The sequence below is a fragment of the Cherax quadricarinatus genome, chromosome 70 (genome assembly GCF_038502225.1).
Source record: "Cherax quadricarinatus isolate ZL_2023a chromosome 70, ASM3850222v1, whole genome shotgun sequence".
In the NCBI taxonomy this organism is placed as follows: Eukaryota; Metazoa; Arthropoda; class Malacostraca; order Decapoda; family Parastacidae; genus Cherax; species Cherax quadricarinatus.
This window is the reverse complement of record NC_091361.1, coordinates 13,191,102-13,216,509: the sequence shown is the minus strand read 5'-3', so window position 1 is coordinate 13,216,509 and position 25,408 is coordinate 13,191,102. Positions and strand designations below refer to the sequence as shown.

Sequence of the window (25,408 nt, the reverse complement as noted above, 5' to 3'; positions counted from 1 at the left end):
CACGTCACTACGCAGGCGAAAGAGAGTACGGGTTGTGGGTAGTCCTCTTGCAAGGGTTCTCAAAGGATCGCGGGTAGGGCTAACTCTACAGTATACTCAAGTTTTCACTGGGTGTATATTTTGCTTAACACTGTAATCTAATCTTTTTTTTACTTGATCTACTTTGGTCGAGGAGTTCTGAAGGTGAGTAGAGGATCCAGTGCAGTCTTACCGTGGAATTCTTGGTGCATTACTGAGTACCTACAACAACAACTTGAAGGATAAACTGAATAAGTTGGTGTAACTAAAGAGGTTAAGAGTTGCAGCAGCAGTTCATATGTGCAATGGTGAGGGCAGGTGTAAGCAGATGCTGGGATTGTACATGTGCACCATACCAAAACTTACAAGATGGCAGCACACTCAGTTCATATGTGTAGAAGAATGTCTAAGTATATACCTGGTGGGGATATCGGGGGTCAACGCCCCCGGGGGCTCGGTCCGTGACTAGGCAGGTAAACATCTTTGTTTCATATCTTTCCGGACGTTTCCCTTAAAAAATTGTCAACCAAGTGCGTCTCTCAATAGTGGAAAATATACATACCAAGGCTCATATATTTGCGAGAGATGCTAACTAAAATGACTGATTATCAGGTATTTTATATGGATTGTGTGTTTAAGGTTCGTTCATTACACGATATTCATGAAAGTTGTGTGTTCCACTTGGGAACTTATATAAACGATACTTTAACCTCTGAATTAGGAACTAAAGAACATCTTCCGCGTTTATGTACCGAAATATACATCTGGTGCGTATGTGCAGTACTCGACAAAACGAAGTTATCTAGTTAGGTTGAAGTCCTATGGATCGATTACATTTTTGTAATCAAGATGACACATCTGTAAGGTAACTTCCATAGTACTTTCAATGTGTATTCGATGAGAGATGTACTCTTCTCGGTGTATATACACTGAGTATATCCATATGACTGTCATGTCCATATTTATATGAGGAATATTTAATTATAGAAATACATCTTTTTCTCATCGTTTACCGGTAGTTACTGCTTATAATATTTCTATGTTAATTTACATAAAACTGAGAAAATTTGAATAAATTTAACAATCTTTTACATTTATGAAAGATTACGAGCATAAATCTTGTAATTCAAAATCTAATGAAAAAAATAGGAAAATCATCAACAGCCTGGCTGGTCAGAGATGAGATCTAGTAGCGATTAGAGGAAGGATGATCGAGCCTCCACTATTCATTGGGTTGAATAACCAAGGTTTAAAGCTTCATGAATTATAACAGAATAAAATAGAAGACTAATATTTAGTATACTTGAGGCATAACTTATTCTGCGCTTCAACATAACTGACTTTATATCTTGTCTGCTTTGCATAAAAGATTTAAAGTCTTATTCATCATTTGTGCTTTACTTTCTCTATTTTCTCTTCATGTCAAGTTAAAAAAGTGCTTTTTCACAACTGTCTTCACTGTTGACGTTTCGTAGGAACTAAGAACTGAACTAAATATTGATTTTAAAATAGACAGTAAGTGTGTCTCAGGGTTGCTTGACAACCACTTGCTTCCCAAAGTGATTCGTTGCGCTCGGACGCGTTTAAAATAATTGATTCACCGAGGTAAAAGAAATCACTACTTTTAAAGGGTGTTAGATCCATCTTTGTGTGTGTGTGTGTGTGTGTGTGTGTGTGTGTGTGTGTGTGTGTGTGTGTGTGTGTACGTACGTACGAGTGTATGTACGTATGGATGTATTTATGTACGTATGTATTTATGTACGTATTTATGTACGCATTTATGTACGTATTTATGTACGTATTTATGTACGCATTTATGTACATATGTATGCATTTATGTACGTATTTATGTACGTATTTATGTACGTATTTATGTACGCATTTATGTACATATGTATGTACGTATGTATTTATGTACATATGTATTTATGTACGTATGTATGCATGTACGTATTTGTGGTTGTAGGGGTCAAGTCATAGCTCCTGGCCCCGTCTCTTCATTGGTCGCTACTAGGTCCTCTCTCTCTCTCTCCTCGCTCCATGAGCTTTAAAATACTATGTATGGTTCCTGCCTCCACTACATCACTTGCAAAACTATTCCACTTCCAGACAACTCTATGCCTAAAGAAATACTTCCTAACATCCTTTTAACTCATCTCAGTCTTTAATTTCCAGTTGTGACCCCTTGTTTCTGTGTCCCATCTCTGGAACATAATGTCTCCGTTCACCTTATCAATTCCTAGCGAAATTTTTAGGTCGTTATCATGTCTCCTGTGACTCTCCTGTCCCTCAGTGTTGACAGGCCGATTTCCCTTAACCTTTCTTCGTAGGACATTCCCTTTAGGTCTGGAACTAGTCTTGTTGTAAGCCCTTGCGCTATCTCTAATTTCTTGACTTGCTTGACCAGGTGTGGGTTCCAAACTGGTGCTGCATACTCCAGTATGGGACTGACGAACACGGTGTACAGAGTCTATTTCCTACTGAGGTATCGGAACGCTATTCAAAGGTTTGCCAGGTGCCTATATGCTGCAGCAGTTATACCGAGATGTGCTCGGTATTATACTCACCCCAAGATCCTTTTCCTTGAGTGAGGTTTGCAATCTTTGGCCACCTAGCCCTTACTCTGTCACGGTCTTCTTTGTCCTTCCCCGATTTTCATAGCATTGCATTTGGCGGGGTTAAATTCAAGAAGCCTATTGTTGAACCAGGCTTGCAACCTGTCCAGGTCTCTTTGTAGTCCTGCCTGATCCTCATCCGATCTAATTCTCATCATAAGCTTCCACATCATCTGCTAACAAGGACACTTCTGAGTCTGTCTCTTCCGTCATGTTATTCACATATATCAAAAATAGCACTGGTCCTAGGACTGACCCCTGTGGAACCCCGCTCGTCACAGGTGCCAACTCTGACACCTCGTCACGTACCATGACTCGTTGTTGCCTCCCTGTAGGGTATTCTCTGATCCACTGTAGTGCCCATCCTGTTATGCGTGCCTGATCCTCTAGCTTTTGCACTAATCTATTGTGAGGAACTGTGTCTAGGGTCTTCTTGCAGTCGAGGAAAATGGAGACTACCCATCCCTCTCTCTCTCATGTTTTACTTCCGTTACCTTGTTATAAAACTCCAGTAGGTTTGTTGCACAGGATTTTTTCCCTGAATCCACGCTCATTCCGTTCTAGGTGCTCCATAAGTCTCCTGATAATCTTCTTCATGACTTTGCATACTACGCACGTCAGTAACACTGGTCTGCAGTTTAGTGCCTCGTGTCTGTCTCCTTTCTTAAAAATGGGGACTACATTTGCCGTCTTCCATACCTAAGGTATTTGTCCAGTTGCAACAGATGTGTTGAAAATTGTTGATAGTGGCACATACAACGTCTGTGCTCCCTCTCTAAGGATCCACGGAAAGATGTCCGGTCCCACCACCTCGGTTGCGTGTATCTCATCCAGCACTTGCTGGTATATCCCTTGTTGGTGTACCCTCCTGTTCTGACTGCCCGGAGTCCATTCTGTCTTCACTGTAAATATTTCCTTAAATGTCATGTTGAGCTCCTCACATACTTCTTGGTCGTTTCTTGTAAGCTTCCCACCTTTCTTCCACAGTCTGAATACCTGGTCCTTGACTGTTGTCTTCCACCTGATGTGGCTATACAACAGCTTCGGGTCAGACATGGCGTTCGATGCTATGTCGTTTTCGTACTGTCACTGGGCCTTCGTCCTTATCTGTGTAAACTCGTTTCTGGCTTTTCGACTAATCTCTTTCTTTTCCTGGGTCCTTTGTCTTCTGTACTTTTTCCATTCTCTGGCACACTTACTTTTTGCCTTCTACACCTTTGGGTAAACCAAGGGCTCGTTTTGGTCTTCCTATTATTTCTGCTGCCCTTGGGAACAAACCTCTCCTCAGCCTCCTTGCATTTTCTTGTCATGTAGTCCATCATTTCGTTTACTGATTTTCCTAGCAGTTCTCTTTCCCACTGAACCTCCTGCAGGAAGTTCCTCATGCCTGTGTAGTCCCTCCATTTTCACTTTGGCTTCTCCCATCCTACTCTTTGTATTCTTTCCACCTGCAACTCTACTATGTATTCAAATCTCAGAACCACTTGATCACTAGCTCCGAGGGGCCTTTCAAATGTAATGTTCTCGATGTCCGAACTACTCAAGGTGAATACGAGGTCCAGTCTTTCTAGTTCGTCCTTACCTCTCTCTCTTGTAGTGTCCCTAACATGTTGATGCATGAGGTTTCCAGTACCACATCCATCAATTTGGATCTCCATGTTTCGGGACCCCCCATGTGGCTCTAGGTTTTCCCAATCAATCTCCTTGTGACTGAAATCGCTCATGACTAGTAGCTTTGCTCTACCCGTGTGAGCTCGTCTGGCCACCTCAGCTACTGTATCCACCATTGCTCTGTTGCTCTCTTCATATTCTTCTCTTGGCCTCCTGCAGCTCAATGGTGGGTTGCACATCACTGCAATGACTACCTCGTGTCCCCGAGACTGAATTGTACCTACTATATAGTCCTCTTCGCCCATTCCTTCTGTATGTATGTACATATGTATGTACGTATATATATATATATATATATATATATATATATATATATATATATATATATATATATATATATATATATATGTAATTGTTGGAAGCTACAGGAACAGAACTAAGCTCACGTTGTCCCGTCTTTTGTACTTAATTTAAGATAGATTTTCGTTTTAGTTTCCAGGGGTTGTAGCATTTACTTTCTGGCAATTCATTCTGCTATTCCAGTCACTCCAGAATCTTTCATGTGTTCCTTTTGCACATTTCCTTTCTGGTTTTAAACTATAAGTTCTCTTTTCCTGTTAATTTTGCTTTGAAATTTTTCTTATAAATTATTTTGTATCCTTTGATAATCATGTACTTGGTTATCACGTCTCCTCTTTTCTTCTTACTAGACATGGAAGGCATGTCTAATATCTTTAGTAGTTTCGATAACATCTTTTACCTTTCGTAACTTCTTTATTGGCTGTTCATTGAACATCTTTTAGATCTGGTAGCGCCTTTGTTATCAATTTTTGGAACATTTTCTATTTGTCTAAATATTTGTCTTAAATTATGGACACAATTCCACCGCTACATATTTCATCCAATAATGGTCGAACATGTGTTGTGAAGAACTGTCTCTTCATTAATCTATTCATATTTCTAAAGGCTATTTTGAATTTGGCGAGTGACTCGTTTTTTTCATCGTTTTATTTACGTGATCTGATGATAATCATTCATAAAGAAATAGCTTATCTTATAGCTTTATTTTTAATAATAATATGTATTTCCGAGTGTATGTTTTTTGTCTTGCATCGCTAACGAATAACACTTAGTGACATTAACTTGAATTATCTGTTTATCAGTCCACTCGTTTAATCTAAGTCTTCCTGTAGTTATACATACCCATTATTTCTCATTTATTTTGCACTGAATCTTTGCATCATCGCAAAGATAATCGCACGAATTTCTGTTCCTTCGAAAAAATGTCGGTGCAAGCACAGGACACGGGTACGCCGCTGGATATATTATTCCCCGAGAACTTTTCACCTCTTCTCATTGATCGCATTTTACTTACAAACAAAAATCATCCATTGTAATAATTTCCACATCAGGCTTTAATTTTCCGAAAGTTTCTTAATATCTTAATGTCCACAATTTCAGCTGGTGACCATAGGAGTTGAAATCTACAATATCAAAGATATTCTTCTCTGTAAATAAATTCTACACCCTAATAATTCATCAAACATTTTCTCCACCAATTCGGTGATTTTGGTGGAGTCCAATTCTTACATTTTTGTCTGTCACTTTTTGTTTACGATTTACATAAGTAAAAGATTAGGCTATGTCCTGCTAATATCCTTCATATACTTTCTCAATACTTCTTCCTTCTTACTTTTCCTTGCATATTGATGTCTGGTTTATCTGAATATGTGTTAGGTACCTGGTTTGGCATGCTTATTTTAGCGGTTTAAGATCCGTTCTTTTCCATGGCTCTTGAAGTTAAACAGTATTATTTGCGACACACCACTGGATAACATAGTAAAAAAATATAATATTTACACCTTGGACCCAAGGATTCTACATCTACACAGCAATAGTAATAAATTCAGATGTGAAGAGCAGTTCTGAGTCCTCATTTCAGTTGATGACGGTTTGTGAGTCTCCAGAAACGATGGTTTTTCCCACTTCGTTTTCTTGGCCTTTTTTCACAGTTGCTTTTTTTCCTCTAATAATACTTGCATGGAGTACATTCTCTCTAGTGTGGTTTTTATAAAATCCCTTTGTGTTTGTGTGTGTACTCACCTAGTTGTACTCGCCTACTTGTGGTTGCAGGGATCGATTTATAGCTCCTGGCCCCGCCTCTTCACTGGTCGCTACTGGGTCACTCTTCCTGTATGGATTCTGCCTCCACTACATCACTTCCCAGACAATTCCACTTCCTGACAACTCTGTAACTGAAAAATACTTCCTAACATCCCTGTGATTCATCTGAGTTTTCAAATTTCAACCGTGTCCCCTTGTTGCTGTGTTCCATCTCTGAAACATCTCAGTATTTTATAAGTTATCATATTCCCCGTATATCTCTTGTGTGTGTGTGTGTGTGTGTGTGTGTGTACTCACCTAATTGTACTCACCTAACTATGGTTGCAGGGGTCGAGACTCAGCTCCTGGCCCTGCCTCTTCACTGATCGCTACTGGATCTTCTCTCTCTCTGCTTCCTGAGCTTTGTCATACCTCTTCTTAAAACTATGTATGGTTCCTGCCTCCACTACTTCACTTGCTAGGCTATTCCACTTGCTGACAACTCTATGACTGAAGAAATACTTCCTAACGTCCCTGTGACTCGTCTGAGTCTTCAGCTTCCAGTTGTGACCCCTTGTCCCTGTGTCCCCTCTCTGGAACATCCTATCTCTGTCCACCTTGTCTATTCCCCGCAGTATCTTGTATGTCGTTATCATGTCTCCCCTGACCCTTCTGTCCTCCAGTGTCGTCAGTCCGATTTCCCTTAACCTTTCCTCGTACGACATTCCCTTGAGCTCTGGGACTAGCCTTGTTGCAAACCTTTGTACTTTCTCTAACTTCTTGACGTGCTTGACCAGGTGTGGGTTCCAGACTGGTGCTGCATACTCCAGTATGGGCCTAACATACACAGTGTACAGTGTCTTGAACGATTCCTTATTAGGGTATCGGAACGCTATTCTCAGGTTTGCCAGGCGCCCGTATGCTGCAGCGGTTATTTGGTTGATGTGTGCCTCCGGTGATGTGCTCGGTGTTATGGTTACCCCAAGGTCTTTCTCCCTGAGTGAGGTCTGTAGTCTTTGTCCACCTAGCATATACTCTGTCTGCGGTCTTCTTTGCCCCTCCCCAATCTTCATGACTTTGCATTTGGCTGGATTGAATTCGAGAAGCCAGTTACTGGACCACATGTCCAGCCTCTCCAGGTCTCTTTGCAGTCCTGCCTCATCCTCGTCCGATTTAATTCTTCTCATCAACTTCACGTCATCTGCGAACAGGGACACTTCAGAATCTATTCCTTCCATCATGTCGTTCACATATATCAAAAATAGCACTGGTCCTAGAAATGACCCCTGTGGGACCCCGCTCGTAACAGGCGCCCACTGTGATACCTCTTCACGTACCATGACTCGTTGCTGCCTCCCTGTCAGGTATTCCCTTATCCATTGCAGTGCCCTTCCTTTTACGTGTGCCTGATCCTCCAGCTTCTGCACTAATCTCTTGTGGGGAGCTGTGTCAAAGGCCTTCCTGCAGTCTAGGAAAACGCAATCTACCCAACCCTCTCTCTCGTGTCTTACTTCTGTTACCTTGTCATAAAACTCCAGGAGGTTTGTGATACAAGATTTGCCTTCCATGAACCCATGCTGGTTTTCATTTATAATCTTGTTCCTTTCCAGGTGTTCGACCACTCTCCTCCTGATAATCTTCTCCATGACTTTGCACACAATACATGTCAGAGACACAGGTCTGTAGTTTAGTGCCTCGTTTCTGTTTCCTTTCTTAAATATGGGGACTACATTAGCTGTCTTCCATTTCTCAGGTAGTTGCCCAGTTTCAAGGGATGTGTTGAAGATTGTGGTTAGAGGCACACACAGCATCTCTGCTCCTTCTCTAAGGACCCGTGGGGAGATGTTGTCCGGTCCCATCGCCTTTGAGGTGTCAAGGTCACTTAAGAGCTTCTTCACCTCCTCCTCAGTTGTTCGTATGTCATCCAACACTTGTTGGTATATTCCCTCTTGATGTTCCCTTCTGTTCTGTCTTCCCACAGCCCTTCCTGTCTCTACTGTAAAAACTTCCTTAAATCTCCTGTTCAGCTCCTCACATACCTCCTGATCATTTCTTGTGAGTTCTCCACCTTCTGTCCTTAATCTGATCACCTGGTCTTTGACTGTTGTCTTCCTCCTGATGTGGCTATACAACAGTTTCGGGTCAGTCTTGATTCTCGATGCTATGTCATTTTCATACTGTCGCTGGGCCTCCCTCCTTACCTGTGCGTACTCATTCCTGGCTCTGCGACTGATCTCCCTATTTTCGTGTGTTCTCTGCCTTCTGTACTTTTTCCATTCTCTATTGCACTTTGTTTTTGCCTCCTTACACCGTCGGGTGAACCAGGGGCTTGTTCTGGTCTTCCCGTTGTTACTGTTGCCCTTGGGAATGAACCTTTCCACTGCCTCCTTGCATTTTGTTGCTACATATTCCATCATTTCATTTACTGGCTTTCCTGCCAGTTCTCTGTCCCACTGGACCTCCCGCAGGAAGTTCTTCAACCCTATGTAGTCCTCTCTTTTATAGTCAGGTTTTTCCCATTCTACTCCTGTTATTCTCTCCACTTGCAGCTCTACTATGTATTCAAAGCACAGAACCACGTGGTCGCTAGCTCCTAGGGGACTCTCATACTTGATGTCCTCAATGTCTGAGCTGCCCAGGGTGAACACAAGGTCCAATATTGCTGGTTCATCCTCCCCTCTCACTCTGGTAGTGTCCTTAACATGTTGGTGCATGAGGTTTTCCAGCACCACGTCCAACATCCTGGCTCTCCATGTTTCGGGACCCCCATGTGGCTCCAGGTATTCCCAGTCAATCTCCCTGTGGTTGAAATCCCCCATAACCAGCAACTTTGCTCTGCTGGAGTGAGCTCTTCTTGCCACCTCAGCAAGTGTGTCCACCATTGCTCTGTTGCTCTCTTCATATTCCTCTCTTGGCCTCCTGCAGTTCTGTGGTGGATTATACATCACTGCAATGACCACTTTGTGTTCCCCCGACTGAAGTGTACCTGCTATGTAGTCTCTTTCTCCCGTCTCATCTATTCCTTCCATTTTCTCGAATTTCCATCTGTTTTTTACGAGCAGAGCAACCCCACCTCCCCCCCTGCCCCTTCTATCTTTCCTCATGATCTGGTATCCTGGTGGGAAGATTGCATCTGTTATTGTCTCCATGAGTTTTGTTTCTGTAACTGCTATGATGTCTGGGGACTTCTCATTGATTCTTTCTTGCCATTCCTCATGTTTATTCGTTAATCCATCTGCATTTGTGTACCAAACCTTCAACTTCTGTTCTAATACTGTAACTGTGGTGCGGGGGGTGGAAACAGAGGGATCGGTGTGTGATGGTTGGTTTGGATTGTTCAGTTGCCTTGGGGGTGTCGTGGCTGGAGTCCTTCTGCAGGTGTTTCTGGGGGGTGCGCTTGTCCTTCCATTTGATCCTGGGTTATTCTGCTCTCCTTTTTCATTTCCTCCCATTTCTCCTTTCGTTTTTGAACTCTCTCTTTCATTGTCTTCCTTTCGTCCTGTGTTCTGTCTCGGTCGAGGTACACACTCCGGAACTCCTGCTTGCCTCTCAGCCGTGCTTTCTCCTGCAGGATCATGGTTCGGGTTGATTCTGCCTTGAAAATTACTTTGAGAGGCCGATTCCTTTTCTTTGTGAACCACCCAATTCTGTGTGTGTGTGTGTGTGTGTGTGTGTGTGTGTGTGTGTGTGTGTGTGTGTGTGTGTGTGTGTGTGTGTGTGTGCTTGTACTCACCTATTTGCACTCACCTATTTGTGGTTACATAGGTCGTCACAGCTCCTGGCCCCGCCTCTTCGCTGGTCGCTACTAGGTCCACTCTCTCCTTGTTCCACGAGCATTATCGTACCTTTATCGTGTTAGTTACCATTTGGTCCTAGGCACATGTCGATTAGACACTTGGCCTGTGTGTGTGTGTGTGTGTGTGTGTGTGTGTGTGTGTACTCACCAAATTGTGGTTGCAGGGGTCGAGACGCAGCTCCTGGCCCCGCCTCTTCAGTGATTGCTACTAGGTCCCCTCTCTCTCTCTCTCTGCTTCCTGAGCTTTATCATACCTCTTCTTAAAACTATGTATGGTTCCTGCCTCCACTACTTCACTTGCTAGGCTATTCCACTTCCTGACGACTCTATGACTGAAGAAATACTTCCTAACGTCCCTGTGACTCGTCTGAGTCTTCAGCTTCCAGTTGTGACCCCTTGTTCCTGTGTCCCCTCTCCGGAACATCCTATCTCTGTCCACCTTATCTATTCTCCGCAGTATCTTGTATGTCGTTATCATGTCTCCCCTGACCCTTCTGTCCTCCAGTGTCGTCAGTCCGATTTCCCTCAACCTTTCCTCGTACGACATTCCCCTGAGCTCTGGGACTAGCCTTGTTGCAAACCTTTGTACTTTCTCTAACTTCTTGACGTGCTGTGGAATTGTTAAATGTTGATGAAGATAGGGAAGCTGTGATTTCGTGTATAGGGCAAGGAGGAATAACATCTTGTAGGAGTGAGGAAGAGCCAGTTGTGAGTGTGGGGGAAGTTCGTGAGGCAGTAGGCAAAATGAAAGGGGGTAAGGCAGCCGGGATTGATGGGATAAAGATAGAAATGTTAAAAGCAGGTGGGGATATAGTTTTGGAGTGGTTGGTGCAATTATTTAATAAATGTATGGAAGAGGGTAAGGTACCTAGGGATTGGCAGAGAGCATGCATAGTTCCTTTGTATAAAGGCAAAGGGGATAAAAGAGAGTGCAAAAATTATAGGGGGATAAGTCTGTTGAGTGTACCTGGTAAAGTGTATGGTAGAGTTATAATTGAAAGAATTAAGAGTAAGACGGAGAATAGGATAGCAGATGAACAAGGAGGCTTTAGGAAAGGTAGGGGGTGTGTGGACCAGGTGTTTACAGTGAAACATATAAGTGAACAGTATTTAGATAAGGCTAAAGAGGTCTTTGTGGCATTTATGGATTTGGAAAAGGCATATGACAGGGTGGATAGGGGGGCAATGTGGCAGATGTTGCAAGTGTATGGTGTAGGAGGTAGGTTACTGAAAGCAGTGAAGAGTTTTTACGAGGATAGTGAGGCTCAAGTTAGAGTATGTAGGAAAGAAGGAAATTTTTTCCCAGTAAAGGTAGGCCTTAGACAAGGATGTGTGATGTCACCGTGGTTGTTTAATATATTTATAGATGGGGTTGTAAGAGAAGTAAATGCGAGGGTCTTGGCAAGAGGCGTGGAGTTAAAAGACAAAGAATCACACACAAAGTGGGAGTTGTCACAGCTGCTCTTTGCTGATGACACTGTGCTCTTGGGAGATTCTGAAGAGAAGTTGCAGAGATTGGTGGATGAATTTGGTAGGGTGTGCAAAAGAAGAAAATTAAAGGTGAATACAGGAAAGAGTAAGGTTATGAGGATAACAAAAAGATTAGGTGATGAAAGATTGAATATCAGATTGGAGGGAGAGAGTATGGAGGAGGTGAATGTATTCAGATATTTGGGAGTGGACGTGTCAGCGGATGGGTCTATGAAAGATGAGGTGAATCATAGAATTGATGAGGGAAAAAGAGTGAGTGGTGCACTTAGGAGTCTGTGGAGACAAAGAACTTTGTCCTTGGAGGCAAAGAGGGGAATGTATGAGAGTATAGTTTTACCAACGCTCTTATATGGGTGTGAAGCGTGGGTGATGAATGTTGCAGCGAGGAGAAGGCTGGAGGCAGTGGAGATGTCATGTCTGAGGGCAATGTGTGGTGTGAATATAATGCAGAGAATTCGTAGTTTGGAAGTTAGGAGGAGGTGCGGGATTACCAAAACTGTTGTCCAGAGGGCTGAGGAAGGGTTGTTGAGGTGGTTCGGACATGTAGAGAGAATGGAGCGAAACAGAATGACTTCAAGAGTGTATCAGTCTGTAGTGGAAGGAAGGCGGGGTAGGGGTCGGCCAAGGAAGGGTTGGAGGGAGGGGGTAAAGGAGGTTTTGTGTGCGAGGGGCTTGGACTTCCAGCAGGCATGCGTGAGCGTGTTTGATAGGAGTGAATGGAGACAAATGGTTTTTAATACTTGACGTGCTGTTGGAGTGTGAGCAAAGTAACATTTATGAAGGGATTCAGGGAAACCGGCAGGCCGGACTTGAGTCCTGGAGATGGGAAGTACAGTGCCTGCACTCTGAAGGAGGGGTGTTAATGTTGCAGTTTAAAAACTGTAGTGTAAAGCACCCTTCTGGCAAGACAGTGATGGAGTGAATGATGGTGAAAGTTTTTCTTTTTCGGGCCACCCTGCCTTGGTGGGAATCGGCCGGTGTGATAATAAAAAAAAAATAAAAAAAAAAAAAATATATATATATATATATATATACATATATACATATATAAATATATACATATATATATATATATATATATATATATATTATACATACATCGTGCCGAATAGGTAAAACTGGTCAATTAGCAAGAACTCATTTAAAATTAAATCCTTTCTAAAATTATCTCATTTACGTTTAAAGATATACTTTTTTTCATTTATATTAATGTAAAAATATTTTTGTACCAAAAGAACTTTAGAAAACTTAGCTAACCTTATTATAACAAGCTCAATTTAATTCGGCCTAATCCAACTAAATATATTTTAGATAAGCTTACAATAATTTTAATAATAAACAAACACAATGAAATATTGTTGTTTTTTCGTTAGGTTCAGAACGACTTTAGCAAAATTTTTGCATACAAAAATTTTCGTTTGCCTTAATCGACAAGAAGGCCATTGCTATTTAAGCCAAAATCGCAAGTTTTACCTATTCGGAACGACATTTATTTATAAAGAAAATATTATATATATTTTTATGATAGTTCGGCTTGTTTGATCAACCTTGGTTATTGGACAGGTTATATATCTCACCAAATATTCACATCGGATTTAAGCGTCCCACTTAATTATTATTATTATTATAATCAAAAAGAAGCGCTAAGCCACAAGGACTATACAGCCCGTCCCACTTAAGTCTTTCTCTTTGGATACGCCTTGAATTTTTCAGGCCATACGCCACTGGTGACTAGTACACCCACAGGTGTATGTACACTCGTTGGCAGGTCAAGTGGGGGGGGGGGAGGGTATTTTAAGAGGATTGACGTCTACAAATTTATTTCTCTTCCGACATAACATACAGGGCTAGACTAAGCAAATATTACAATTAAACTTCCTACAAATAAATCTAAAAATACAATACTGCAATCATTTATGGTGTTGCCAATTTCTACTAACAGCATCGTCACAGCGTGACAGTGTCACACTACAACACTAAACTCTAGAAAGAAGTTTTAAGAAGTAGCGAGAAAGTGCTGATTTTGTCTGCTTATATTATTTTGCATTCTACTTGGTGAACACTTTAATCATATCACAAAAATGTAATTAAATAGCAAAATACATTAGTTTCTTCAGAAGCAAAAAATCAGCCCATTCAGAGATTTTTCTTAAAAAAAAAAATGAAATGCGCTAGAATGTGCTAGGATAGGTTAGCGTGGGAGGACCGGGGTGAGGAAACAGTAGTAGCAGTGAGGTGTAGGGAAGGGGTGGTGAAGGGTGAGGGAATGATAGCGAGGAACCAGAGGAAAAGCCTAGTGAGAGCAGGTGGAGGAGAGAAGTGCACACGGAGGTGGGTGTAACACAGCAGGTCGCAGCATGCCTGTCGGGGTTACCAGACTCTTTGCTATATGTTCTGTCATTAAATTCAACCATTACTGATTCCTGGTCCTGAAGGAGAGTGGGGGAGGGAAAGGGGACGGAGGAGATAACGAGAAGGAGAGGGGAATTAAGTACAACTATTCGCTCCGTCAGGGTCAACGAGAGGGAAAAAAGGGATGCGGTGTTACCACTACTGAAGTGCGTAGTAAGAGGAGCCACCATCGCTTCTGACAACTTTTCTGACAAATCAAAGCGACTCTTTAAAGAAACTTTAAACAAAACTGTAATATTTGCTAGAAATCGAAATTAACACTGATAAAAGTAGTTTTGAAAATATTACACGTCCATAGACTGTGCAATGTTAGAATATTCTTCATTAACAATGCTGTTATTAATTTAATTATTATTTTGAGATAGGCAATAAGAGTGTTATAATAACTTTTATCTGTTTAAGGTAGATCATTCTGCCACGGTGAGTGACTCTGTCTTGTGGGTGACCTTGCCATGGTGGGTCACCCTGCCAAAGTGGGTCACCTTGCGTTTGTGAATCACCCTTTCTTTATGGGTCACCCTGCCATGGTGGGATACTCTGCCATGATGGATCACTCTGTCTACATGAATCACCCTGCCTAGGTGGGTTACTCTGCCTTGAATCGTCCTGCCAAGGTGGATCACTACACTGAATCACCCTCCTATGCTTGGTCCCTTTTAATCACCCTGCCAAGGTGAGTCACTCTGCCTTGATGAATCACCTTGCCAGAGTCACTGCCTTGAATCACCCTGCTAAGGAGGGTCACTCTGATTTATCATATTGCCAAGGTGGGTCACTGTGCCTTCATGAATCACCCTGCCAAGATGAATCGCCCTGTCAAAATGAATAACCCTGCCAAGATGAATCATCCTGCCAGGATGAATCACCATGCCAAGATGAATCACCCTGCCAAGATGAACCACCCTGCCAAGATGAATCACACTGCCAAGATGAATCACCTTGCCAAAAAGAATCACCCTGCCAAGATGAATGACCCTGCCAAGATGAATCACCCTGCCAGGAAGAATCACACTGCGAGATAAATCACCCTGCCAAAAAGAATAACCCTGCCAGGAATAATGACCCTGCCAAGATAAATTACCCTGTCAAGAATGACCCTGCCAGGAAGAATGACCCTGCCAAGAAGAATCACCCTGCCAGGAAGAATCACCCTGCATGATGAATCACCCTGCCAAGAAGTATCACCCTGCAAGGAAGAATCACACTGCCAAGATAAATCACCCTGCCAAGAAGAATAACTCTGCCAGAAAGAATGACCCTGCAATGATAAATTACCCTGCCAGTAAATATCACCCTGCCAGAAAAAATTACCCTGCCAGGAAGAATCACCCTGCAAAGGAGAATCACCCTGCCAAGATGAATCACCCTGCCAAGACGAATCACCCTGCCAGGAAGAATCACCCTGCCAGGAAGAATCACCCTGCCAAGATGAATCACACTGTCAAGAAGAATCACCCTGCCGAGATGAATCGCCCTGCCAAGAAAAAATCATCCTGCCAGGAAGAATCACCCTGCCAAGATGAATCACACTGCCAAGAAGAATAACCCTGCCAGGAAGAATCACCCTGCCAGGAAGAATCACTCTGCCAAGATGAATCATGCTGCCAAGATGAATCACACTGCCAAAATAAATCACCCTGCCAAGAAGAATAACTCTGCCAGGAAGAATGACCCTGCAATGATAAAGTACACTGCCAATAAATATCACCCTGCCAGAATCATCCTGCCAAGATGACTCACACTGCCAAGATGAATCACCATGCTAAGATAAATCACCCTGCCAAGAAGAATCACCCTGCCAGGAATAATCAACCTGCCAGGAAGAATCACCCTGCCAAAATGAATCACCCTGCCAAGAAGAATCACCCTTCCAAGAAGAATCACCCTGCCAAGAAGAATCACCCTGATAAGAAGAATCGCCCTGCCAAGAAGAATCACCCTGCCAAGAAGAATCACCCTGACAAGAAGAATCACCGTGCCAAAATGAATCACCCTGCCAAGAAGAATCACCCTGCCAGGAAGAATCACCCTGCCAGGAAGAATCACCCTGCCAAAATGAATCACCCTGCCAAGAAGAATCACCTTGCCAAGAAGAAACACCCTGCCAAGAAGGATCACCCTGCCAAGAAGAAACACCCTGCCAAGAAGAATCACCCTGCCAGAAAGAATCACCTTGTCAGGAAGAATCACCCTGCCAAGAAGAATCACCCTGCCAAGAAGAATCACCCTGCCAAGAAGAATCACCCTGCCAAGAAGAATCACCCTGCCAAGAAGAATCACCCTGCCAAGAAGAATCACCCTGCCAAGAAGAATCACCCTGCCAGGAAGAATCACCCTGCCAAGAAGAATCACCCTGCCAGGAAGAATCACCCTGCCAAGAAGAATCACCCTGCCAAGAAGAATCACCCTGCCAGGAAGAATCACCCTGCCAGGAAGAATCACCCTGCCAAGAAGAATCACCCTGCCAAGAAGAATCACCCTGCCAGGAAGAATCACCCTGCCAAGAAGAATCACCCTGCCAGGAAGAATCACCCTGCCAAGAAGAATCACCCTGCCAGGAAGAATCACCCTGCCAAGAAGAATCACCCTGCCAAGAAGAATCACCCTGCCAGGAAGAATCACCCTGCCAAGAAGAATCACCCTGCCAAGAAGAATCACCCTGCCAGGAAGAATCACCCTGCCAGGAAGAATCACCCTGCCAAGAAGAATCACCCTGCCAGGAAGAATCACCCTGCCAGGAAGAATCACCCTGCCAGGAAGAATCACCCTGCCAGGAAGAATCACCCTGATAAGAAGAATCACCCTGCCAGGAAGAATCACCCTGCCAAGAAGAATCACCCTGCCAGGAAGAATCACCCTGCCAGGAAGAATCACCCTGCCAAGAAGAATCACCCTGCCAGGAAGAATCACCCTGCCAAGAAGAATCACCCTGCCAGGAAGAATCACCCTGCCAGGAAGAATCACCCTGCCAGGAAGAATCACCCTGCCAGGAAGAATCACCCTGCCAGGAAGAATCACCCTGCCAGGAAGAATCACCCTGCCAAGAAGAATCACCCTGCCAGGAAGAATCACCCTGCCAAGAAGAATCACCCTGCCAGGAAGAATCACCCTGCCAGGAAGAATCACCCTGCCAGGAAGAATCACCCTGCCAGGAAGAATCACCCTGCCAGGAAGAATCACCCTGCCAAGAAGAATCACCCTGCCAGGAAGAATCACCCTGCCAGGAAGAATCACCCTGCCAGGAAGAATCACCCTGCCAGGAAGAATCACCCTGCCAGGAAGAATCACCCTGCCAGGAAGAATCACCCTGCCAGGAAGAATCACCCTGCCAGGAAGAATCACCCTGCCAGGAAGAATCACCCTGCCATTCCGAAAGACGATCAAGGAAAAAATCTACTTGAAAATCGTCTTCGTTCACATTACTCTTTTTATAATCATCATTATCATTTATATCACCGGTAATTATCATCACCATTATCATTCACATCACCGGTAATTATCATCACCATTATCATTCACATCACCGGTAATTATCATCACCATTATCATTCACATCACCTGTAATTATCATCACCATTATCATCACCGGTAATTATCATCATTACCATTCTTATCATCACCGGTAATTATCGTCACTATATTTGCCATCAATCATGGGCACCATTTAATTATTAACAGGCCATCACAATGACTGACCTTCCCACGGGAGGTCAGCACGACACTGCAGCGCTGACTACCGTGTCATCCGACTGACAGAGTTGTCAGTTCTGGCATGACAGTTATGACGTGGACAGCTGATAACTACGTCATCTAGCTGACAGACCTGACGGATATTTCATCTCTCTGATAGGGGCATATCCTATGCAAGAAAGTCTGCAAAGATATACTTCCCATCAACTCCTTCCCCCCCACTCACACTAATATGACCAATACCTGAATATACAAATAAGCGTGTCAATATCTTTCACTGTAAAGTGAGCTTAGTAATTCTATAATAACGTTAAGAATATAAATTTATGGCGGCCCCTTCATATTTTTTTTTTGTCATGAAGCAAGTAATGACTCTTCGCCAATCAAAACTCTCATTATATTGACAAATAACCAATGGCCACTCAGGAATATATTAGCTAAATGCTACTGTCAATACACCGTTAAGTAGCCACTGATTGCTTAAATATTTGCTTTTTTCAGTAACCAATAAAAATATTGAAACAGGATCATTTCTCTTAGGAGTCAATTGGCTCTTTTTAGCTTATTTTGAACAAAAAATAATAAAATTGAAAATACTTCAATTTTATATTCGGTTGAAGATAAAATTTATAAACAGTTTTTATTAAATTTGCAAATATTCCAAGCAGTGTATTCCAGTTTAGGCTAATATAGTTACTGAGCGACTACAGACATTATTATTATTATTATTATTATTATTATTATTTGCTAAAGCTGAAAGAATTTCATTTTGCCACAGGTATCAACATTGGTTGAATGTCCAATACAATAGAAGCTGATAATACATTACACAATATACATAAGGAAAATGGTGAATACAGTGTGCATACAATTTTGTCCCATAAGTCACTCTACAATAAATCTCAACAGGGAGGGATCACAGGGACTCACACTTTAGCCATACACAAGTACACTCTGAATGGTCTTAAGTCCAACGTCTTGGACTAGAAGAAAAAATGATTTAAGAGTTGTCTAAAATTTCCAAAAATTTAGGAAGAACTGATAAATCTAATGTGATAAACTTCTCCTATGGCAGAAAATAACTTACAGTCTAGTCTTGAAGTAGAAAAAACATGCTATTACGACTCAATTATGAGCTTCTGTCTATTTTTCACCCATTAGAGATATTTATCACATTTTTGCTCTCTGTTCCATTTATGAAGAATGACGACCGTCATGTATATCTACATGAGGATAGAAATCATAAATGTGTCAACATACACAGGAGCAACATACTGAAGTATTATGCATAACAACAGTTGCAGATATGAGAAATATAATGAATATCACAATTGCAGTTGGAAAAAAATTCAAATTTAACATTGGGCATAATTTCTGGCGAATAGAGAGGCCGCGGTCAAACTAAATTATATAGAACAGGAAAAGATGAGATTTTCATGCCAGTCACTGCACATCATATATAAACATATTTACACTTAAAACCAATACATGTATGTCAAGGAACTAAATTACATGTTAGAACAATATCAAGGACAGACCAATTCCTGGACCCTGAAATCGGCCGATTGCGTGTAACATAAAATGATGACCAATGACAGATTATAAGCATCCTAGAGAGCTAGAATAATAAAAGTTTAATAGATTAAATTCTATTATATCTAATTCTAAAAATTCTAACTCCAGAGGGAGAATAGAAGCATAAAAGCAAACTACGCAACAACCACTTCTAGCGATATAATTTTTGTATAATTACCGATAACATGTTAGGTAAATTTAACAAGTGCAACTAATCTGACGTATTATAGCAGCCTGACAAAGTTGCACATGTATCCTCTACCTAAGCACTTTTAGTGTTAATTCTGATTTTAAGGGATTAAGGAGTGAAAGGCCAAAAAAAAAAAAAAAAAAAAAAAAATGTGTCCAGAAGCAAGTCATAGCGTGCATCGGGAATCGAATCGGCCGTAATGGTATCGGTCTGTCCCGAGAACACACAGTTACAATACATGTCGAAATATCATTGGCAGTCTAGGGCAGTGTTGTTTGCTATCACAATCCCAAGTCATCGCGCATCTGCAGTCTTATCAAATGTTCATTTTAGAAAGAGGAAAGTTAAAGTCGAACTTAAGGCCTATCGATCTTTCGAATCACAGTACTTACATCCAGTACCACTGTCAATCTGAACTACACACACACACACACACACACACACACACACACACACACACACATCTCTTACACTATGACGTGTCCTTGTCTTAATGGCAAATTATTAACATCGGGTCTATAGTGTCGGTCTTGGCAGAAACACTTGGTGCATAGCAAAACTTAATTATAATGTATGTGTCACTGGACTTGGCTCAACCCAGAGCGTAACGTCGTCTCTAATGAAGGTTTGCTCTGCCCCAGACAATGTTTTGTTGCTGTTGTGTGTGTGTGTGTGTGTGTGTGTGTGTGTGTGTGTGTGTGTGTGTGTGTGTGTGTGTGTGTGTGTGTGTGTGTGTGTTTTGTCATTTCTTAAAGACGCTTGTCGATAGACACTTCACTTTTTTTTTTCTTTTTTGTGTGTGTGTGTATGTGAATGTACAGTACATATATACTCACCGAGGTGTGTTTGCAGGGGCGTCGAATCTAAACTCCTTAACCGGCATTTTGATTTGCAATCGACCGATATTATTGGTTTCAGGCAATCATGAGCTCTATCACGTCTACTCGTGAAATGGTAGATAAAGTTTGCCTCGGCAGTTTTCACGTCCGGCTCGCTCCACTTACCCTGCTGAAAATATTTCGTACCATCCCTGTTGGTCATCTTCTTTATGTGTTTCCATTTATCCCGATCTTTCCTGTGCCTATTATTTCAAACAATCTATCCTCGTTCATCCTATCTAAACTTCCGAGAATCTTGTATATCGAAATTATTTCTTCCCTGGATCCTTGGCTCAGTTTAATTCCCTCAGCTTCGGGTCTGCAATCTTTGTGCAACACTCTGGATCTTCTTCAGTTTATAAATATGTTAAACTAGGCGCTGCGAACTCTACAGAGAAACCTCTCATCCCAGCACAGTCGCTTCATGCCTAGTCTGACGTATTATCTGTCCCTCTTTCCGTCCTCTTCAGTTCGTCATCTGCCAAGTATTGAAAACTTAGAACTGTGTAGTCACTGATTCCTATTAGCAAGCTGTATTCGATTTCACACGTGACCTACTTCGGTCACGTTGGTTTGGTTCTTACATGCTTTCTTATGGATTTGATCAGGCTTGATTATTACATTTTCTGTTCTTCCATCTTTGTGGCCTTCTATGTAAATCCTAGTTCTCCTAGTCTATCTCTCAATGTTTCCCAATTTCTCTTGGATGTATTTTGTGGATTTGATGTTGCCATTGTAAACCTGTCAGAGATTCTTGCTCAGTGATGTGGTTGTAAATCAGTGCTCACGTTACCTTTGCTTGCCTATTTCATATTTCTCTCTCTATTAAGTCATTGCACTTAATCCTTAAGTTTCTAAACTCCTCAAAACGAGAATGATTCTTTATAATTGGTGTAACATCTCCTTTCCCTTTTTTATCTCACTTTGAGGTAATGCAGTAGTTATTATTCCAAAGAGTTTAGTCTCTATTATGGCTATCATGGTTGACTGCTCCTCTGGTACTTTGTCCTGTTACTCACCGTTTTTGTTTTTATATTTTGTATGTATTAGTGTTTCACTCTCAAGAAGAGACTGGTGGATGGAGTGGGGAGGGGGAAAAATCAGAGGGAAAGGGACTGTAAGTGGCGCTTTCAATGTTGGTGGTATGGAGAGGAAAAAGTGTCAGGGTTCGCAGTGTGTAGAAAAAGAGCGGCAGGGTTGTTAGTGTTGAGGCGGAAACCAGTGAGACGTAAATGCAGTCACGTAGAAACTTTACGTAAAACTTTTCGACCATTCATTGGGCTCTATCAGGACACAAACAGATAATCTCTGTGACTTGATAAAACCCCAAGCATGGGCAAAATGTTGTGAATAAAGCTGCTACACTAAGTAAATTTGTGTCTAGCTGTCATTGTGTCGGCATCTCATACCATTGAAAAAAAAAAAAGGTTAGAGTGGGAGCAGAAGGAATGGAGACAGGAAGTAAACAGATGAAGCCCGAATGAGACTGGAAATTTAATGGATTTAATGGAACAATGGGAGTGAGGAAGGCATGGAGCTGGAAAAGGGAAGAGAAAACAGATAGTGGGAGGAAAGGAATGGGGCTGAATATATTGGGGACTGGAATAAAATGCAGCGAGATAAACGAAAGAAGTGGACTGAAAGGTAAGGAGAGTGGGAGGCTACAGGTCATTACTCTTGATTTTCGTTAGCGAGCAAGAGGAAATTTAGGAAATATGGTGATGGGAGGAAAAGGAGTAGCAGGGAGAAGAGTGGTTAAGTAATTCTGCAGTAGTGAAGGTACACTGTGTTTGTCTCTATGATTGGAGCATTTTAGTCTTTCTGACTTTATTTAGCTGCCTTTTTCTGTTTTGCTCCCAACATTAAAGCTTTGCTTTTATGTCTGATGCTTGTTTAGAAATGCAGCCTTTTCTGCACCTGATCCCTCATTACTGTTGATGTAAAAATATCTTTTAATGGATACTGTCATTCTCTTTCCTACTGATCCATTTTGAAATAACTGCGAGTTATTTTCAGTAACTCATATACCTGCAGTTGTTAACACTCAGTTATTGCTTTTATATCTTCTTTTTACTCACTTTTGGTCTTTGACTACTGCTCTGGAAGTCCAAACATTACAGAATTCTCCCTTCTGTATACTTCAGATCAATAGTGTCTTCATTTATAATAACTTAGTTGACTGCGTCCCTCCACACTGCCTTGTCCGTTTCCACTAAGTCGTTAAGATCGCCTTGTTCCCAGTACTTTATTTCTCCAGTATTCATTTTACTCAAATTGCGTTCAAGCATTTTTCCTGAATTTTTCTTTTCTCCTTCAATTTCCCATTCTTCCACTTTCTCCTTTGCTATCCTTCCTACATGCTATTGGAACATTTATACCAGAAGATAATATTACTGTGTGTGCGCATTTTTGTGTTTGCTTGTGTTTGTGTCTGAACAAAATTTTATGGTTTCGTTAAGCCATTCGGAATAGTATGAACAACAAGTACTATGTACATTATCACCAAAGCTGCACCATCTACGATATGATAAAAAAAAAAATGCTGGCTACACAATCACCAAATCAAATTTTCACATCCTTAAGAACAGGTATTACCAACCTTCCAACATCTCACACAACAGGTGCTAGCAATTCCCTGAAGCTAATTCATCGCCCTTTACATACCGACACACCTGGTGACAAACACCTTCTAGACCGAACACATTAACTGCCTTCCACTCCAGTCTTCCCAGGGAACAGATACTGCCTGTACGCGCAAAGCTTTCTTTCCATGCGACGTCTTTCCTAGTCACTCTGTCACCCCACATACCATTACCATCACCTTCCTGCCCCTCGTGCTCCTCCTCCTCAGTTTCATCTCTCACAACCAAATCATACTAGCAGGTTAAAATGATTGCGGTAATAATGGAGAAAAAAAAGCTATTTTTCGCTAACGCGAAAACCATTACTCGGTGGTGCGCTAAGAATTTTAAGTTTCTCAAATTTTAGGGAATAAAGACCCTTACTCTTGTGTTGGGGATCAAAGGTCTTTAGTTTTAAGGACCAAAGACTATTGCTATGAATTTAAGGACCAAACACTATTACTATGAATTTAAGGACCAACGATAAATTTATCTTGAAATAAAGGAAAAAGTTGAGAAGGGTGAGTGGGTGAAGATCTTACCAGGTTCTTAAATAACTAATTTACCGTTTTTTTTCCTCAATAGCACCATCAGTTCCTATATATTGGCAAGAATTACTGTCTTAAATTCTTAATCTTCGGGATATTGGGGAAGTTTTAATTCTGCAAGTTCCACGATAAGCTACAAGGAAGTGTTTCGAGGAAGGGTTTACCAAAAGAAGCTCGATTTGCATTTCTTGTCGATCAGCTGATTCAGTTTTACGAACCTGTCATCACTTGTTTGCTTGCCTGTGTCTTTGTTTTTTTATGAATGTTAGCTTGAGCGTTCTCGGCTCTAAAGTGACTTTTATAAGCCACAGCATATACAGGCTACGTTGACACAGCATATACAGGCTGTGTTGACACAGTATATACAGGCTGTGTTGACACAGTATATACAGGCTGTGTTGACACAGCATATACAGGCTGTGTTGACACAGTATATACAGGCTGTGTTGACACAGTATATACAGGCTGTGTTGACACAGCATATACAGGCTGTGTTGACACAGTATATACAGGCTGTGTTTATACAGCATATACAGGCTGTGTTGACACAGCATATACAGGCTGTGTTGATACAGCATATTCAGGCTGTGTTGGCACAGCATATACAGGCTGTGTTGATACAGCATATTCAGGCTGTGTTGGCACAGCATATACAGGCTGTGTTGATAGCATATACAGGCTGTGTTGACACAACATACACAGGCTGTGTTGAAAGCAAATGTCAAAGAGAAAAAAATTATTCATTCGGATACTCCGATATTTCGTTCTGACATTGAAAATCGTGAAAAAACGCATCAATAAATTTAAATTACGGTTTAATGAAGCCAAAACGATTCAAAGCATCACCCTTACTTTGTCCTTTATGAAAGATACACAATATTGATATTAAAAACGGCTCAGAATCAACTAGTGATTTAAAGTGAAGTGGAACGAGGCTTTGGACCCGTGACAAGAAACACTCCCTCAGAAATAAAAAAAAAAAAAATAAATAAATAAATAAAAAAAATTAAACAGGCCATTTAATAATGGTATCTCTTATGTCTATGAAAAACTTTTGTGAGTAGAGAAAAAAGATCCTAATATATATATATATATATATATATATATATATATATATATATATATATATATATATATATATATATATATATATATATATATCTGCATAACCACTGTGAAAAAATAGTGAACATCCAAGCGCTTTCACAGTTCCTTGATGTGAATCTTATTGCATATATATATATATATATATATATATATATATATATATATATATATATATATATATATTATATATGTCGCGCCGAATAGGTAAAATTGGTCAGTTAGCAAGAACTCAGTTAATCAAGTCCTTTCTAAAATTTTCTCTTATACGTTTAAAGACATATTTTTTTTACATTTATGTTAATGTAAAAATTAATTTGGTACCAAAAAGAACTTAGAAAACTTACCTAACCTCATTACAATAAACGCAGTTTAATTTTGCTTAAACCAACTTAACATATTATACATAAGCTTACAATAATAATAATAAACACAAAGAAATCCATTTTTTTGTTATGTTTAGAATGATTTTTGAGAAATTATTGCATACATAAAATTTCGATTGCCTTATTCGGCAAACAGAGTGTTGCTATTTAGGCGAAAATCGCAAGTTTTACCTGTTCGGCACGACACTGTAAATATATATATATATATATATATATATATATATATATATATATATATATATATATATATATATATATATATATATATATATATATATATATATATATAAAATAACATCGAAAAAATAATGAATAATGAACTTCTAGGCGCTTTCATGATTTCTAATATTTTCAAGTGAGAGAAAAAAAT

At 41.0% G+C, this 25,408-nt stretch overlaps 1 protein-coding gene across 2 annotated transcripts in view; it reads right to left on the bottom strand.

Moving 5' to 3' along the window:
* LOC128702379 (whirlin) overlaps window positions 1-25,408 on the bottom strand; it is a 1,352,782-nt gene that overhangs the window by 209,652 nt on the left and 1,117,722 nt on the right. The window lies entirely within an intron of this gene.